The 18,687-nt window shown below is 46.2% G+C and overlaps 1 protein-coding gene across 5 annotated transcripts in view; it reads left to right on the plus strand.

The window, feature by feature from the left end:
- The window catches only part of SNX31 (sorting nexin 31), an 80,743-nt gene that overhangs the window by 15,632 nt on the left and 46,424 nt on the right, over positions 1–18,687 (plus strand). The gene's annotated exons all lie outside the window — the stretch shown is intronic.

Raw genomic sequence — 18,687 nt, forward strand, 5'->3', positions numbered from 1 at the left:
TCTAAGCAACTATACAAAGAAGCATTCTACACAAAGCATAGACAAATTCTTTCATCATAAAAATGTGGCTTATTTACTGCCTCTTTTTTCCAGATCAGGAAATATTCTTGAGTCTGTGAGCAAAGCAGCTTTCTGTATTTGAGTTAGAGATTTATTTGGGGAAGGACTTAGGCTCTGATCCAGAGCCCTTGAAAGTCAACAGAATGACTCAGGATGATTCCTATGGGGGCCTGAATGAGATCCATAAAGGTCGCTAAACAGAGAAGTCTCATCACCATCTGTGTTCCCTGTAAGCTGCGCACTTCTGTGGCTGCTTGGAGAGATTTAAATCAGCAGAGCACCCAAAATTGGGCTTTTTATTTCTATTGATGGAGCACATTTGCACATGCCTTGGTGCATATAAAATTATTCCAATTAGAACAATTTTACCAATCCCCTTTTTTTGTCATTTCTTCTTTCAACTACTCATTTCTGATAGTGAGCCTTTTCTGCCAGCATTCTGATTGGGGGAAAAAAACATTGATGCTATGTTGTCTTAACTGGGAAAGTTGGGCACTGAATTTGGAATGGCATGTCCCCCCTACATGTGTATTTCAGGTGTTTGACATTGGCTGTCTGCATTGAGAGAGTCTACTTTGGCTTGGGGCACATCTCATGGGGGTAATGTTTCTAATTATGATTATACAAAAATACATCCTATTAAAATATGCAGTGAGAAGATACTGAACACCACATAGTCAATTGATTCCTACATTTCATGGTAGTCTGGAATAAGTCTTACAAGTTTAATACAAGGTCACTATATCCTCCCAACACCAAAATTAAGAAAACTTTCTGTTCTGCTTTGGAATGACTTTTTTCTTGTTCTGTGCTTTTTCTGCCTGGCAAAGGTACTAGTTTCACAGCATTTTTGTTTACAATTTCATCTTATAATTGTTAGACGTGGTACAAAACAGTTTCTTCATAATATACATAGCAATAGTGCTGGGTATAGTCTTTCATTATTGGAAAGAGCTAGATTGAGACAAACCAGAACGCTATGTGACTGACACAAATCCATTCTCCATCATTATATGTAAGTGCCTTTCATTGGTGAAACTAAAGACTTAACAAACATCCACTTAGATATTAAAGAATCTTGCTTAACAACATGGCTTCGGTGGCGATGCTCCAAATATTTAATAACACAGACAATGTCTTGTAAAAATGTTTATAGCAAAGGAATTGTGTAGTAGTTTTGAAAGCAATGAGTAAACTTGATCCTTCATATATCCTTGTAGAGTCCTCAATTCCATTGCTCCATCTTTAAGACTTGCAAGCATCATTTATTGTGTCTTGCATGACATGTTGAATGGAAAACATAAATATAGTAGTGTTAAGCCTTTTAAAGGCCATATCTACACTACAAACTTTGATTAACAGTGCTTACTTTGGCATAAAGCCACCAGTTAGCATATTGCCATGGGCAGTGGGTGAAGGCAGGGCTGAGGGAGCTAAGCCCCGCAGCCCTGCCCCCAGCTCTGCCCCTTCTGTTCAAACCCTGTCCCCTCAATAGGAGCCAAGCCACCACCACCCCACAGCACCGCAGGGAGGGAGAAGTGGATTGTGGCCCCCGTCTCCCCAGCCCTGGAGCACCAGGGAGGGAGGGCACTTTGGGGCCAGCAACAGTCCGCCCCCCAGTATGCCTACAGTAGGTGTTCTGGGGATGGAGTGGGGGTGGGGCCAGGCTGGCAGTTTTGCCTAGCATACCCACCATCCATGTATATTGCTTGTGAACATACATACTTGGCTCCATGTGTCTGTGGAATGTGTACTTGCCGGGAGTACTTGTATTGTTGACATGCAGTGCACTGTGGGTAGGTACTCCACAGCCAATTTGTAACAGTCCCATGCACAGTCTTTTGGGAAGCTTTTTGGCAATGGATGCTGGGGCTGAAACGAGTCACAGAGAAGTGACTGGAAACAAAGGATCAGCTTCTTGGTATGCAATTGTCTCCATCCTATAACTCTGTGCCTCTTTTTTTCCCCCAAAATCCCACAAACCATCTTTTGGAAGCATGGATGCTGCACAGCTCTGCAGTATTGTCGTAAGTAGTGGAAGCACAATGCACGCAAACCTTCAGTATTAGCAGAGCTGCATGAAAAACTGAATGAGTGGAGAACAGGATCATTTCTTGGAGGACAGATTGCTGTGGGACACAGCGAGAACCAATTCAAGGTGTCAAGGGATTTGTGGAGCAGCTGCAGATATTGGAGCACTGCTTCTGGGCTCAAGAAATGAGTGCTGATTGTTGAGATTGGATCGTAATGTGGGTTTGGAATGACGACTGATGGCTTCAGAACTTTTGGAGACACAAGACCATGTTCCTGGATCTGTGTGCCAAGCTCTCTCCTGCCCCCAGTGCAGGGACACCAAACTGAGAGCTGCACAGAGAGTGGAGAAGGAAAATGGTGATTGCAGTGTGGAAACTCGCAACACTGGATTGCTCCCGGGCCAGTGGGAAGTCATTTTGGAATTGGAAAGTCTATTGCCGGGGGCTTTGTCATGCAGTTGTGCTTTTCTGCAGGGCCATTAATTGTCTCCTGCTGCACAGTACTGTGACTCTGGGTGATATGCAGGGCAAAGTAGAGGGATTTGCAAAAATGGCATTCCTAGCCTGCAATAGATGGCACACAGCTGTCTCTTAGCACCAGACCATCTTGCTGCAAAGTACAGTAGCAAAAAGCTACTTTTCCACAGTTATGGAAGCAGTGGTGGGTCGCAAGGGATGCTTCACTGACATCAGCAAGTACTGGTCAGAGAAGGTGCATGGTGCTTGTGTCTTTCAGAACATAGGGCTGTTTGGAAAGGTACAAGCAGATTACCATTGGGAATTCTGAAATGTCTTGTAGTAGTGATCTTGGGGGACCAAGTCTACCTTTACTTCCTTGTCTTATGAAATGTACAGTAGGCACCTAAGGAAAGATACAGCTACTGGCCCAGCAGGGGCAGAATGACCATTGAATGTGCCTTTGGTAGATAGAAGGGATGTTCAGGATGTTTACTGACAAGATTGGATCTCGCTGGGATATTTATCATGTTCTGTGTGGTACCTGTGAAGCCACGGGGGGAAGTTGCTGCCAGAATGGAGGTGGAATGGCTGTTTGAGGTTGAACATCCAGACACACGGGTTATCCAATGATCTCATCTATATAGCTCTGCTCTGAGGAAAGCTTTGAAAAAGCCCTTTAACAGTAAGGCATTGTGGTAGACTGTGCTTTTTGGTGCCTCTTGGGAATTGTGCCATGCTTGATGTACATGTGTGAATAGGACACTGTCAATACACCTATTAATGTTGTGATGATTGCTGTACTTTCATTTGTCACAGACCCTATGAGTTGTCATGCTGCACTGTAACAAGTAATTGGTAGCTTTCAGAGCTGCTAGGCATTCTGCAGCGTATGTTGTGAACTAATGAAGATGAATTGTGTTCTAAATCCTTTAACAAGAATGAGTGGAAAGAATCTCTGCAATTTAAAACGGAGCAGTTCCCACAGGTGTCAGCAACACTAATGAGGAACCAACGTATACTGGGGCGACTTATAGCGGGGATGTCCTGTATAGATTTGTGGACAGATTTGGCGACAGGCCTTATTGCAGGCATAGGTTCCTGGTGAGTGTATCTGAAGAGTGATGTGTGGCTGCTGGAAAGGTTTTGCTTCAGGGTGGAAGCAAATGAGGGCAAGAGACTGGACTTGATGACCTCTTGAGGTCCCTTCCAGTTCTGGTGTTCTGTGATTTCAAAGGAAGAAGGAACCCGCACCAGCAGGGTCTGCTTTGGTCCCCGCTGGCATGGGTTCCTGCTGCCTCTTTCCTTTTGAAATGTGCAAGAGCTGCCCACGGCTCCTGTACGTTTCAAAGTGAGAGACTTAGCAGGTTCCAGTTGTCTCTCCCTTTGAAATGTACAGGGGCCTCTGATGTGTCTCGTACATTTTAAAGGGTAAGGCACAGTGGGGATAGCGAGTGTCTCCCTTATCGACTAATTGAGTAGTCAATGGAAATTCCATCAACTGCTCGGTTAGTTGATTAATTGAAATTTACTATCCCTCGCCTGAGGTGGTGTTTTTTGTTTTTGTTCTTCATTCATCCTTCCTAATTTGACTTAGCTTCCACTTTTTATAAGAATCTCGGGTTTTAGGTTACTGAAGAGCTTCTGGTAAAACCAAGGTGACCTCTTACCATACTTTTGGGCTACGTCTATATTGGCAAGATTTTGTGCAAATACTCTAACGCAAGAGTTTTTGCATTAAAGTATTTGAGTAAGAGAGCGTCTACACTGGCATGTGCCTTTGCGCAAAATATGTGCTTTTGAGCAAGAGCATCCGTGCCAGTGTAGACACTCTCTTGCGCAAGAAAGCTCCGATGGTCATTTTAAACATAGGGCTTTCTTAGGCAACATCAATTTCTTGTTCGCATACACAGGCCTCTTGCTCAAGAAGAGTTGCGCAAAAGGGCTTATTCCTGAGCAGCAGCATCATAGTTCTTATGTATGAAATCAGGGCTTCTTGCACTAGAACGTCAGTGTTCTTGTGCAAGTACTCACGGCCAGTGTAGACAGGCAGCATGTTTTTGCACAAAATCTTGCCAATGTAGATGTAGTCCTAATGTTTCCTATGGACTGAGTTACTGTGCTTTGAGTTAAAGTGGTGCCTCATGTTGAGAGCCTTACAAACAGGCACAGTGGGTTGCCATGTTAAACACAAAGATTTTGCATTTAAATGAGGTGGCATAATAAAAAGAAAATCCACTGTCTAGATTGGCTCAAAAACTGTGCTTGCTGTTGGTTTTGCAATGCTTACTCCCATTTGCATTTAGTGTTTTTTCCTCCATTTCCATCACTAGTGGAAAAAATGAGTGCATCCTAGCTCAGCTTAGTCAATGCAATCATGAGACCTTGAGATCCAGTAAGCTGGTTACTAAGAAAGCAAATGATAGGCTGTGCAGCACTCTTCATGGATTTAATTATAAACACTTTGGGCTGGTAGGCTACACAAGAAGGCTTGGCAGGCCACATTTGGCCCAGTATCACTGCACAAGACACACAACCTTGTCAGGGAAAGAAACTAGGTTGGCTTGGCATGATTAATTCTTGACAAACCCATGCTGGCTATTCTTTGTAACCCTATTATCAGCCAGCTGTTTATGAATTGTTAAAAAAATTATTCCAGTGTTTTTTCAGGTATTGAAATTAGACCGAGTGGGCTATAATTCTCAGTCCTTTTTGTTTCCATTTTGTAAAGATAGGTATGGTATTTGGGCTTCTCCAATCTTTTGGGACTTCACCCAACCTCCTGAAATTCTCAAAGATAATTGTGAAAGGTTCCAAGATATTGTCAGCTAGTACCTTCGTGTTCAGCTACAAAAGCTTGAGTCCTGGAGCCAGCCCAGTCTGGAGACAAGCTGAGGACATACATTTTAGTCAGTGCATCTTGGAGCTGGAGGCAGTTTCTGTGGGCCCTGTGACGGGGCACTCGCGCCCCGCACTGAGAGCGTGCCGGGAGGCGCCGGGCGGGGTGACGGGGCACTCGCGCCCCGCACGGAGAGCGCGCCAGGAGGCGCCGGGCAGCCACACCGGGGGGCGGAGAACACGGCCCAGCCCGCCGCGGCGGGCTACAGGAACGCGCCGGCAGCCGGCGCAGGGAGCGTCGGGAGGCAGCGGGCGCCGACCAGCAGGGCCCAAGAGGGAGGGGCCGGGGAGGCGCAGGGGGATGACGTCACGGGGGAAGGGTGGCCGGGAGGCGTCGCAGGGGAAGTGACACAGAGGGGGAAAGGAGCCGGCGGGGGATTTAAACCCGGGGCTGGCACGGTGCAAGGGAGCGCGGTGGACGGAGCAAGACGAGGAGGGACGGAGGGAGAGGTGAGGCAGGAGAGGTCAAGGGAAGCGGGCTGGGAGGCCTGGTGGAGTAGGAAGCGGCCCAGGGCGGGGTCGTGGAGCCCGTGAGCGGGTGTGTTTTGGGGCGTTCCCCCATCCGCTAGGGAGGGACCACGGGGTCCCTGCCTTTAGGGCCCTGGGCCGGGGTTCGGAGAGGGGGCGGGCCCGAACCCCCCTACTCCGCCGACAGGCCGATCTGGCTCGGGTGTAAACGCGAACGTGCGTAATAAAAGGGCCACCGGCCTTGATGGTGACTGCTCAGGCTTAACTCTCTGTGATAAGATTAGCTCATAGTGGACTCTGAGGGACGAACCTGTTTACAGGCCCCAATCACAGTTTAGGGTTGCTCACAAGGATGAAATAAACAAAACACGTTTTATTTTTCTTTTAGAAAATTGACATTTTGCTTTGTTCTGCTTTGAAATGAAAGCAAACCCTTCTGAAAATTTTTCACAAGGAAAAGCAAGAGAGACACCTTGGGCATTCACCTAGGGCATTCACTCATTGGTTGCACTGAGAGAGTGGGTGTCTCACTTTGACCAGAATTTCCATCGTGCACTTGAGAAACCTTTCCACTGGAGGTTTTGTCAAAATGTACATTTACATAAATCGCTAAAAAAATCAGTTTGGCATTTTCTAATAAAAGAAATATTTAAGTGGAAAAATTCAGTCAACTTTGGTGTTCATCCCTCGTCAGTGTCTTGGGAGGACAGTGGTGATATCTTCTCTTGCCCTATTCTGGACAGGGTGTGTGTGAATCCCTTCCCCCCCCCCCATCTAATTTGGTGCGGCTGGCCTGTGCCCCTTTAGTAAATGAAGAACGTAATCAGTGTAGCATATTGTACACACCATGGGAAAACATGCAGAGTGTTTTAGGGGTTGTTACTGTACCAGATAAACAGCTCTTTGATGTGAGTAAATGGATTAAGGTGCCTCTCTAAAGAAGAGATTAAGAGTTCCTTGATCTATTGATTGCATCAAATACTCAAAGTTGAAGCAGCATTCCTGCCTTGTGCTTTATCAGAGGATTTTTATGGAGCATTTGTTTTCCTTTTAGGATTAAATTGAAAGCCAAGGAGAGCATGTCAAAAAGGAACTGTAGTCTGGGTCCATCAGGAGTATAGGACGATAGGCAATGTTGCAAAGCTGAAGTGTCTCCAAACGATATCAAGAATTATCTTGACTATTCTGACCAGGGCAGTATTTGCCCATGTTCTCAGCATATGCCCCAGTCTTTGAGCATGTAAATACTTTGCTTTCACAAATACTTGCATCCTTATTTTTTTTATCTTTATCACTTGGAAACAAAAAGCAGAACTGTCCGATGCAAACACAGTCACTTGTGCGCATAGCAAAAGTTTATCTATGTGCTTGCATATTCATGCATGCTAACAGAGACCAGATTGAGTCTCCCTTGGCTAAAATGCTACTTTCCCAAGCCAAACAGAATTGGGATTAGGGTTACCAAATAGATCCACAAAAAATACTGAACATGGCGGAAAAAAATTCGTTGAGCAAAAAAAAAAAAGTCACAGTGCCTTTAAATCCCCATGCTCTCCCCTCCCCCACCAGACGTGGCAGGAGAAGAATGTCCCAAGTGGCCTTCCATTTGAGGAAAAACAGAAAATACTGGGCATTTTACATCTCTGGTATTTTCTGTGTTGTGTTTTGGTTTTTTGGGTTTTTTTTTTTTTTTCTTAAACGGACAGAAGCCACAAATACCAGTCTGTCCAGGCCAGTACCAGACACCTGGAAACCCTAATGGGGATTCATATTTACTGATTTCCATTTCAATATTTTTATCAATGATTTAAACCAGAGTTACTCAACTTTGGAAGCCCCGGGGGCCACAGTGATACTCTCAGCACATGCCGAGGGCCGCAACTTAAGTGTGATTGCATATGCATGCAAATATATATGCAAATAGCTTCTTTCACACTGACGGGCATGAATACAAAGATTAAGGCAGGACTACACAACACACAGGCCCCATTTAAGTCAGTTCTGCTCATATTAATAAAATGCAATATTTATCTAATTTCTACCCATATGACAGGACTTTTATTGAGCAACGACAGTCCAAGAGGTTGACTACTAAAATGCATATCAACAGAAGTTCATTGACTCGCTGTTGTGGAGCGTGTACCCAGTGGAGGCCATGTTCAAAGGATCCCACCCACAGGCTGCATGTTGAGCCGCATGTAAACCCAAGGTGCACTGCAGGCTGCAAACAAATGGGCTGTGGTTTGCATGTTGAGTAGCCCTGATCTAAACAATAATAGAAAAATCTATTGGTAAAGTCGGTGTCAGTAATGTAAAAATAAGTAATAAGGAGGACAGGTTACAGTCAGTGATCTAAATCCTAGTTAAATTGTCACAAGCCATCAACATGATATTGAATACAGCCAAATGCAGGGCAATACATCTGAACACAAGGAATGCACAGTATGCCCACAGAATGGTCTCTCTCTTTGAAAAGCAGTGACTCAAAGAATGAAAAGTTAAAATACCCAGATGCGGTGTTCTGAAAAATTTTGATCTGGAGATGTCAAAATAGTTTTGGCTAAGTTTGACTTTCATCTGTGTCCCCCCTGAGCTGCTACAATGTCTGTCTTGAAATGGGTGACGGGGAGGGAATCATGTAAGGTTCACTCCCTCTGGGGCATCTCGTATTGGCCACTGTTGGCAGACAGGATGCTGGGCTGGATGGACCTTTGGTCTGACCCAGCATGGCCATTCTCATGTTCTTATGTACAATGCCTCATGGGAACTGCAGTTTGGATGGCCCTTCCCTCCCATATGGGCTCAGCTCATGGTCTGGGACCCCCATAAAGCACTGCAGCAGCTCAGCCAGAGGGAAGGCTGCTGTGTGCATCAGAGGTAGCTCAGATAGAGAGCCTGGCCTGTAGAGTGGAATGGGGGCATGAGGTACCAGAACTATAATTCCAGTGAGGCACTGCTGCAGCTCCAGCAAGGCGCATTAATACTGATGCTATCCAAAATGAAATATTTCATGTTTGACTTAACAATGGAAAATCCAAAAGAAAAAAATTTCAGTAAACTCAAAACTTCTCCAGGGAAAACGGTGCAGAAATGGCTTTGTCCATCAACACCATATTTGGGGGAGAATTCCTGGCCAGTTCTACTCAGAAGTGTGGCTATTGCTCTGGATTCTTGTATTAAACTATTGAGGGCTGTATATTTATGAGGGGACGGCAGACGCTATTTGCAGTTCAAAAGATTTTACTACTGGTGGTAGTAATAGCAACTCTAGGAGAGAGAAATACTTTTTTTTTAATGTGAGCTGTTTCATGATATCTTGGGAATCTATATATGAATGTATTTCGGAGGCACGGAGATCTAGGGAATATAGTGAGTGGTAATGGCATAAATACTGAAGGGTAGGGGTGCCAAGGTATAAGCTTGCTTTTTTATTTATTTAACCAAAGAAAAACATGAAGTTGGAGTGTGAGGAAAGTTTCTGAGCTTTGAGTAAATAAGACAAAGGCATTGCTCCTCTCCTCAAATAAAATTAAAACATCAACATAGAATAAGAAATAGATGACTAATCGTGCAGGTGATTGCAGCACTGCGGTAGCCAGGCCACACTTAAAGTTGTGGACTTTTAAATAATAAACACGTTTATTTTTCTGTTATGCATAGTAGTGTAATCTTGTATTCCCTTTCCAGCCATGACAAAACTGTTCACAATACGTTGGGAACAAATTAACCCCAAATTCCTATTTTTCACTTTTACATAAGTGTTTTTGTCTACACTGTAGTTAGCTGGATGTGGCTATGACATACACAGAAGATGTTGGCTGATGTATGGAGGTTTTGGTTTTTAACTTTTTTTTTTTTTTTTTTTTTTTTTTTTTTTGGAGTAAATGTGATCTGAGTTGTTTTCACCTGAAAGCATTTAAGATACTGATGAACTTTCGAGGGGGAGGGGAGGGAAGCAGCCATTGGTTGCAAGTATTCGTAGTGTTGCTATGACAAATATTGGAGATAAGGAAATGGAGATCTTGTGACAGGCAATTGGTTCATTTTATTGTATTGCTGTAATTTAGTGGAGACAGAGGTGTGGACATAAGATAGCAAACAAGGGAACTAAGTAATATGCAGTTCCAGAATGACTCCATGTGGCCATTCCTGTTTGGAGAAGGTTTTCTCCATATTTTTCTCTCTTCACACTTACCTCCCACCTTTCAGCAGATATCCAAATTGACCAGTCCACTAGTGCGTTATTTGGTTTGCAAGAAAAATTCAGGCAAGGCCTGTAGTTTCCGCAGCAGCTTCAGTACTGCTTCAATCAGCAGCTTGCTCTAATGACAGCTTGCTCTTTAAGATGTACAGAAGAAAGGACCCTACAAAAGATGGCATTTGTCTCCATTTTACAGCTGGGGAAAATTAAGGCCTGGAATGACACAACTTGTGCAAGGCCACCCTGCAAACAGGGAGCAAACCTGAAGGCTCTTGATTTAATCCACTGCACTCCTCTTGCCCACCCCCCTCCCCCAGTCTGCTGTTAAAACAGATAATGTGGTGTCAGAGGGATTTTTATACCAAATACATCTTAGTTTATGGTACCTTTAAGCTTTCAGTGTTTGGCTAATTTTTGTATTGAAGATATAATCATTGAACTATGGATGGAGGCAAAGCTGGAGATCAACAGCTGGGCAGAGGATCAACTGCTGGTATTTCTGTCTGTCTGGAAGCTAGGCAATAGTTTGTGGGTTGGGCAGTTGTTTGGAGGTAGCTGAAACATCTGACACGAGGAGATGCCTCTCCTCTTTCCCTCACCAGCATAGGCAGGTGACTGGGGGGGCAGGGGGTGAGAAACCTGTGCTCCGCCTCTGCGAGGCACAGCGCCACCTCTTTTCCCAGGTAGAGCCAGGCTATGGTAGCTTTAGGCCTTTCCTACCCACCTGATCCTGGGACACTGCAGAGGCTGGAATGGGCCACTCATGGCATTTAGAAAGCTCTTCACAGTCAGTGTCAGCCTATTCCTGGCTGCCTCGCTATGTGAGCACTGCTCATGCACTTCAGAGGCAGTCTAGACAGGAGATGGCAGCACAAAGTAACGTATGGGTGCCGCTCGACATGCACCTGCAGGGAGTACTTTGTGCAGGGATGCCGTACGCACAGGGTGCCCATTATGAAAGTTTGACACGTTGTAACTTGCTCGGGTGCAGTCCCACTGGTTCAAGATGGAATGATACGTTCCCTAATGTATGCCAGGCGTCAGTGCTCAGCCACACTGGATGCAGCTGGTGGCATCCAAAACATCTACTTTTCATCAGCAATAGATGGGCTTAGTGCTGAATGATTCCACTCATGACTGATAGCGAAATATTTAACAATGCCAGTGCTTCTCTTTCAATCATGGCAACAACTTAACTTCCCATTGAGATGAAAGGGACAGTTCATTATCTGAGCCGTTTAAGGCTCATGGTTAGCAGACTCTGCCATATCTACACTGGCAGATGTAAAGCGCTGGCAGTTACAGCCTCACTCACGGAGCGCAGCAGGAAAAATGCTGTTGGGTGTCCATGTTGTCAGCCACCAGTGCATTAGCATGACCACTTGCAGCACCTTTTGGAGCAGTGCATTCTGGGCAGGTATCACATGGTGCATCTCTTCCTTTTCTGCCACACAGGTTTGTGAGGAGGCACAGGGTATCCTGGATCCTGTCCCAATGCCTCATGGTTTATCGCTTCGCATCCCAGCAAACCCTATGCTTCTGGCTGCATTTAGCACCATTTTTCAACAGCTTCTGTGCTGTGCACTCTGCTCCTGGGTCTTCAGGAGTAGATCCTCACCTGCAGGCAGAAATGCTAATAGGTCTCACTAACAAGTCATAAATGGCAGTTGAGTTACTCCTGAAGCTATGTCTGGAGGCCAAGTTTGAACAGCCAGAAACTAGAGATTTTGAAGGAGCAAAGTATGGTGCTATAAGGATCAAGGATGCCTTGAGGCAGCAATTAGATGCTGAAAGTCAGTAAAACTAGTTGATATGCATGGGAGTGCAGTAGCTGTGTTGCTAGGGGGTTACTGTCATTAGTGTGCACGGTACTTAGTGCTACAGTGACCATAGCATTGCTGGGGTACACTTGCTGGCTTGCTTTCATGTAATGGAATAAAGATTTCTTTGAAACACACAAATTTCATCTGTTAAACACAGTAAATGTAGGACACCCGTGAAGCATGAAACAAACACCGGTACTGTGGGAGGAGGAGGTGAGGAAAGCCCCAGGAATTTCACAGGTTTGTGTATATCCACGGTTCATATGCAGCCTTGTCATCTGATGTGCCTTGAAAGGAGGGCTGCAGTTCATCGGGGCTAAGCTGCATGTGGATTGGCATAGAGTGCATTGGCAGCCTGCATTGGTTGAGGTTGGGCAGGCAGGTGTGGGAGTGCGGTAGGTGATGCCTGTGGACTGAGTGATGCCCAAACTTTATTGGTGTGTATGGGAAAGTTTTCAGACACCGGCTATGGGAATGGGGATGGTCACGCAGCTGCTCCAGCAGTGCCTCCAGTGTGTTTGCTTGCCGCTCCTTAATGCTTAGCAGCTGCTGCATATTCTACTGCTGTCTCTCCTGTCGCTATCCCTCCACTCCTCAATTTTCGTGTTTGGTATTTGCATGGCTCAGGACATGTCTCAAAAGCTCCTCACGGTCTTTCTTGGGTGCTTCCGTGTATGTGTCAGATGCTCTGCAGGAGTTAGAACTTCCTGAGACTGGCATTCCAAGGCAGGTTCTATCAAGGCCAATTCTGCAACATGCCAGAGGTCCTTCGTTAACGGTAGAAACAGCACTGCCTCCGACCCCTTTGAAACGCTTTCACGGTCTACATACCCTAGCACTACCTGGCTGTCCTGGAGCGAGTGTACATAACATACAGGAACCCCACAATGGTGAGTCCTCACTAAGGGCATTCAAGGGAAAACCTAGGTGCAGCGAGGCAGGGGAACGGACTAGGAAAACCCTTGCCATGGCAGCGTGGACAAGGTATCCCTTTGTGCATCTTGGATTCTCACTCTTGCTGGGGAGCAGGAGTTTTCATTTGCACATGGCTGTACTGTATTCTGAGCAGATGTGAATAAAAAAAACACACTGAGTGAGAAGCAAAAGTTTTAGTAATGGCCACTCATTTCCACAGGCTGTGTTCGCCTTGGCATACGCTTCACTGCTTAGGGTCAGCAGGGAAGCAAAGGGGAGGGTCTCTTATTTGACTGCAGATTGCCTCTGGGACCGTACTCAGCTTGTCTTTGTGCAATGATGATCCTTCCTCCCCCATCCCCCCACTGACTTAATGGCAAGGAAACGTCAGCCTTCACGAGTCCAATACCACATTTGCTTATCCAGCTAATCTGAGCAGCTTTTGATGAGGTTTGTGAGGCATTTTACCAAGATGTAAGAGATTACGTCAATGGTCTGCTTGGTCTGTTCATTGTCTGATCGACCCTTTGTTGGTAGCAACATCTCACAGAACAAAAATGCCTCCTTTCTGTTACCTTTTCCATCACAGCAAGTTGCCTGTGTGCTTCCCAAACGACTTACCAGTCGTATCATCCACAGCCTCTGAAGTCTGCGAATAGCTCGTCTCTTCAAGGGTACAAAACAGAACAGCTTGTGACTGCAAGCCTTTATGGAGGCCAAGTCTTCTTCTGGTTCTGGGTCCCTCTCCCCCGAGTGCACTCATCCACAGGTTCCTCCTCCTGACTTGGTCCACTGCCGGTTGCCCCCTGAGCCTCTGAGGTATCCATGGGGTCTTTGGAGTGGAGGTGGGGTCACCTCCAAGTATATCATCCATCTCTTTGTAGCACCTGCAGCGCGTGGGTGCAGCACCAGAGTGGACGTTTGCTTCCCATGCCTGAGGGTAGGCATTTAGCAGCTCTTCTTTTTGACCCTATACTGCAGTGTGTCCTGGTCATGGCCTCTTTTGGTTATGTACTGATAGTCTTGATAGATGTGTTCACAGGTATCATGAGCACAGCTGGGACTGGACAGCCTCCTCTCCCCAAACGCTGATGAGGACTAGTACCTTGACATTGCTCGAAGTAGGGGATCTCCTGGTGCATGGAGCGGGCATGGCCAGCTGGAGAAAGAAGCTGAGAACACACAACGTGTCACTGAGCAAACCGGAAGGGGACTTTCAAATTTCAAAAAAACCTCACCGGGCTGAGGATTGATCACCTGAGCAGGGCTGTAGAGTTCAAACAAATGGCCAGAGAGGCAAGAACAGGCATTGTGGGAAGGGTGCCAGAGGCCAGCCAGGATGCAGTACTACACCAGGGTGTCCAGAGTGGTACCCCAGTGCACTATGCTGAGCACAGCAAGCTCTCTGCTTCTTACACTAAGTGCCTTGCCATTGTGGACACTGTGAAAGTTACAGCACTGGAGGCTGACTTACTGCACAGTAATGTGCTAGTGTAGGTTTGGCTTCTGAAAGACAACACTGCCAGGGACTGCGTTTGTTTTACAATGTGAAGGTTTTCTTCCCTACTGTGTGGCTAGAAGCTTTAAATTAATGTTTGTTTTTGCTTCTGAGTGCTGCAGATTTGGATTTATTCTCTGGCTGAGGACTCGTGATAGGTTCAGGATTCTGGTTATAATACACTTGAGTACAGGGATTGAAATTGGGCACAGGAACATAGGAGTAGTTTGTGCCTGGATATTTCCCGAAGAGGGAAACCCTGCTGGATAATCTCCCTGTTATGTCACTCTGTTTGTTCATCTCTGCCGTTCACTTCTAGAGCCTCCTTTGCTTTCCACTAGCATGAGTATACCTGGTGTTTTGATCATGTAGATTTTCTGCTCTCCAATGAACTCCATGGGTGTCCAAATCAATGGCCAAAACTCCTTGTTTTAGCTCTATGCCCTAAGCATGCTGAGAGCATTATGGGCTTTTAGTTTGTTGTTCTTCCTGTTATAAAAATATTTTAGTATGACACGTATTGGCAGCATTTTAAGATGGAAAAATGTGCTTCGGAAGAAGAAAAATTATATAGATCCAGAATCTATAGTATATCCTCTTTTGAGTGATCGCTCACATGCTTTCCAATGGGTGTGTGCATGCCGCATGCACAGTCCTCGGAAGGTTTTCCCCCTAGCATCCCCGCCTGGAGTGGTTCCTGCATGGCGCAGCACATAGGGCTCAGCTGATCCTCCTCCCGCCCCCCCCCCCCCCCCCCCGCACTGCCTCAGTTCCTTCTTACTGCCAGTGACAGTCGTTGGAGCGCTTGCTCTCTTGTTGGGCAAGTCAACTATAAATACGAAAATGTAGCTAGGGTGGGTTAGTTAGTTGATAGTTGTAGCTGGGGAAGGTTCCTCCCACCTTTCCGATTTTTTTTTTTTTTTAAATTTCCCGTTCAAGTTCCCCCCCGGGCATGCAATGGAGTTTGAGAACGGTGTCGCTTGTAGCAAGCCTGTGCCCAGAGGGGAATCCACATACAGCTTGCCTCAAGTGCTTAGGTGAAGGACATGTAGGAGATAAGTGCAGTATTTGCAGGAGTTTCAGGGCAAGCACTAAGACGGTGAGATCAGTGCTTGATACTCTTGCTTATGGAGTCAGCAGTTTGACCCCCAGTGATGTCCTCTTCAGTGCGCAGCACACTGGCCTTCATGCAGAGTGTGCCGGCTTTGGTGTGGGATATGTCGATGCCCTGGAAAGAAGGCCTGGATGCAGGAAGACGAAAGGCTGAAAGGATGTGGCTACACTAGAGAGCTCACAGCAGCATAGTTGCACTGATGCAGAGAGCTCTTCTGTTGACTTAATTATTCCTCCGCCATCAAGTGGTGGTATCCACGTCTGCAGGAGAAGCTCTCGCTAAAGGGGGTGGCTAATTCACACCCTGAACAACATATTTTATGTCAAATTCTTCTTAAGCTGTAGTGCAGCAATAGCCAAATTCCATGATCTGAAGGACACGAACTGCAGAGGAGTTGCAGAACCTTCCTTTTCTTGGCAAAATCACAGTGGAAATAGTGTCACCTCAGAAGGAAAATGAATTGTAACTAAATCCTTAGACAATCCAGGGAAAGGATGACTCTTCTAAACACACAAGGCCTGTAGTGAGTTTCAACTTTGTAGTGCAAGAATGGGAATCCAGTCAATACCATACTTATCCCTTCTTCTTCGAGTCATGTCCCCGTGGGTGCTCCACCGTAGGTGCTGGGCTCACCCAGGCGCCGCAGAACGGAGACTTTCCCCTAGCAGTATTTGGCCAGACCGTGCATGCACGGTGGTGTTCATGCTCTTTTGTGTGGTCGTGCGGTCTGGCCCCCGCCAGTTCCTCTCAACTGCCTCAGGCTGCAGACAGAGTGAACTGGTCTCCTCAACTTCCCTCCTTCATAGTTCAATCGTGAGTGTTCTGTTAATAGTTATTGTTCTTTGGTTCACTTCTTTCCTGCATTCTTCCTGACTCTGCTCTGCAACATGGCAGGTAGAGACCTAGTGGGTGACACCCTACGTCTTTAGGATGGCGCTGTCGTAGGGGATGAGGCTCTACACTTCGGAGGCTGGTTTGAGGAGGCTGCACTGTCAGAGGTCTCCGGCTGAAGAGCTTTGTCAAACAAGATAATTCGGAGCCTCATTTCTCTGTCCTGTCTGGCCTTTGCAAGCAGTTTTGTTTAAAAAAAAAAAAAAAAATTAATAGCCAAGCTTTTTCCTCCTGTTTTTATGCTCTCTTCCTCAAGTTTTCATAGTTATCATTTATATATACATACACACACACACACACACTCTGTCTCTGTCTCTGTCTCTGTCTCTCTGTTGGACTCTGTTCGTATTTCAACCCCCCCCCCCAAAAAGCCTTAAAACTTTAATAGAAAATGCCGTCCTCCCCTGTTTTTAAAAAGTGTGACACTTGCTGCGAGGCAATGCCTGCCGCTGATGGTCATTCCTCCTGCATCCGTTGCCTCGGAGAAACCCATGTCCCTCAAAAGTGCCTGCACTGCACAAAACTGATATTTTTGTACCCCCTAAAGGAATGGAGTTCCTCTTTACCCATCCCCAACCCAAGTCTTTTTTACCCAGCCGAGGTAAAAAAAACACCGCAGTATAAACATGCTGCTGCTGCTAAGGACATAAAAAGACTCGACTTAATGGGCAGGAAGGTATATACATCTGCAATACTCATGTTCAGAATAGCCAATTACATAGCACATCTCTCTAAACACATCTTTGATAGTTTTACAAAACTCACACCGCTGATTGACCATCTACCAGAATCAAAACGACCCATACTGAAGTCAGTAGTCCAGGAGGGCTATCCCTCAGCAAGAGCAGCACTCCAGACACAGCTACAGCGGTACTGATGAGACGACCATCCTATGTTTATTTGGTAGGGGTGCCCAAAGACCTCCAAAACAAAGTTGAAGACTTACTATTCGACAGGGACAAACTATTCTCTGAAAAGACAGGCAACGTGCTGCACTCATCTAAAGATTTGTGCACGACCCTCCGAACGTTACAGATGATGTCGTTATCCTCCCTCCCATATGTCAGACAGCAATGGCAACACCAACAATGGACCCTTGAGCAGCAACAGGCATGGCAAAGACCTCAGAGGCATTGAAACCATACTCAGACCCCACTGAATAATAAACAGCAAGTTTGACGCCCCCGTTGAGGGTACGCAGACAGTCTCCTACATCTACAAGAGTCACCACGCTCACCTGTTCCACCATTGCTTGAGGCCCTTTTACCATCAATGGGCCACAATCACTGCAGACAAGTGGATGTTGGAGATGGTTCAATCCGGATACTCCATACCCTTCGCAATACCTCCCACTCTTCTCCCCTGTCCCTCTTCAGGTACTCCTCTCATGAGACCCTGGTATGCACCAAAGTCAACCACCTACTCTCCATAGGTGCAATAGAGCCAGTCCCAGACAAGGCAGGGGCTTCTATTCCCATTCTTTTCTCACTCAAAAGAAGTCGAGCAGTTGGCGACCTATATTAGATCTCCGGAATTTGAACAAGTTCCTACGAAAGCAACGATTCAAAATGGTGACCCTTGCTTCGATAATACCCGTGTTGGATCGCGATGACTGGTTTGCTGCCCTTGACCTCCAGGACGCGTATTTTCACATCACAATATGTCCAGCACAGAGAAGATTCTTACAGTTTACAGTCAGTACAGACCACTTCCAATACGGTCCTACCCTTTGGCCTTTCCACCGCCCCCAGAGTATTCTCAAAAATCTTGGCGGCAGTAGTAGCAGCACACCTCTGCCGAGAAGGGGTGATCATATTCCCTTACCTCGACGACTGCCTATTGAAGGGCCGCTCCCGTACCAAGATTCTTGATATGGTCCAAACCACCATGAGAACCTTCCATACCCTTGGACTACCTATCAGCGAGCAAAAGTCCACTTTTCATCCTACTCAGGACCTGGAATTCATTGGTGCCCGCCTAGATGCAACCGCCGCAAGAGCATACTTACCCATCCAGAGATTCCACGCCATTCAGGAATTGATAGAAGTCACTTGAGGCAGCCCTACCGTACAAATAATCACTTGTTTAAAACTCATGAGTCATATGGCGGCTACAACTTACATGGTACGCTACGCCAGACTACACTTTCTCACCCTTCAGTATTGGCCAGCATTAGTATACAACCACACGAAGCGTGACCTATACAGGTCAGTGACCCCTCCGCAATCTGTCCTCCGGTCGCCTGACTGGTGGATGACCCTCACGAATCTTCTTGGCAGCGTGCCTTTCCACCAACAGCAACCCTTGCATCACATCACCACTGACGCCTC

Source organism: Pelodiscus sinensis, chromosome 2, assembly GCF_049634645.1.
Source record: "Pelodiscus sinensis isolate JC-2024 chromosome 2, ASM4963464v1, whole genome shotgun sequence".
Taxonomy (NCBI): Eukaryota; Metazoa; Chordata; order Testudines; family Trionychidae; genus Pelodiscus; species Pelodiscus sinensis.